Below are 1101 nucleotides of genomic sequence, written 5' to 3'. Positions count from 1 at the left end.
ACATGAAGAACCTGTAAATTTGTACAACATTACAGCAGAGCAACAGATATCTTACAGTTCAGCTTTGTACATCAAAAAACACTATTTATTGAAGAACATGAACTCTTTGCTAAACACAAAAGTACTAAAGTATTCAAATAAAATCCTAGAACACTTCAAAACTTGAGAACATTGACCAATCCACTTGGGGCCCTAAAGAGCAGAAGTTTGTCTTGTTTTATCATTATTAGCTCTAAAAGCAGGTGTAGCTCAAGAATATAAACCAGCACATTTGAATCTCCTTTTTTTGCCAGACCTGGTGGAAGATTTACAACTTAGCTAGATTAGTAACATCATAGATAACCAAACACCTCTAAGCAAAAACTGCCAAGGCTAAAATCACTAAATTGTTAAGTTTTAAAAAGTATGAAACTGAAAAATTTTATTTGCATTTTCAGACAAAAATGTACTTAAGGGCTGAAAAATTATTCCTAACAAGAAAACAGGACAAGGAAATAAAACATCACTAGTAATACCAATGTATTGGTAACAAAAAAACCTTCATGGACACAAAATTACCTGCAGAGTTTCATCTCTTGGAGACCTGGAATACCTCTTCTGGGGTGTTGATTGGAGAGGATATTCAAACCTGAAAGGTTTAAAATACAACCATTTTTGCCAAATAGCTGATGATAAATCCCCATGATCCAGAAAAAAGGCCTAGGAATAGTTGTCCTCTCCCACCAACACACACATCTCCTTTTTAGAGGCTTTAAACACTACATAATCTTCTAAATGTCCCCCTAAAACTGACTGTTCTTGAAGTACAACCAAGACGTCTCTAGACAGTTGTGTCTTTGTTGGTTTAGCTTAGTGTAAGTGATAAAACCCCAATATATCTCTCTCTATATTATACATTACATTGTATGTGCATTATACATTCTATAATTACATGGATTGACAAAGATATGTAAGAATTTATAAAGAAATATGAAATAAGCTGTGCTGATTGGCATTCCAGGATGGAGTACTGAGCAGTTTGTGCTTGGAACCCACCTGAAAGAACGATCAATGATGGTTAGCACATCCCCATGCTGCAGCAGCACAGGCTGCTCACAGTAC

General features: G+C 35.4%; 1 protein-coding gene across 1 annotated transcript in view; it reads right to left on the bottom strand.

Moving 5' to 3' along the window:
• Positions 1-1101, bottom strand: part of MKI67 (marker of proliferation Ki-67) — a gene marked incomplete at its 3' end in the record, with an annotated part of 17520 nt that overhangs the window by 14221 nt on the left and 2198 nt on the right. The window lies entirely within an intron of this gene.

The sequence above is a fragment of the Acanthisitta chloris genome, unplaced genomic scaffold, assembly GCF_000695815.1.
Source record: "Acanthisitta chloris isolate BGI_N310 unplaced genomic scaffold, ASM69581v1 scaffold2267, whole genome shotgun sequence".
In the NCBI taxonomy this organism is placed as follows: Eukaryota; Metazoa; Chordata; class Aves; order Passeriformes; family Acanthisittidae; genus Acanthisitta; species Acanthisitta chloris.
This window is presented reverse-complemented; position numbering and strand designations above follow the sequence as displayed.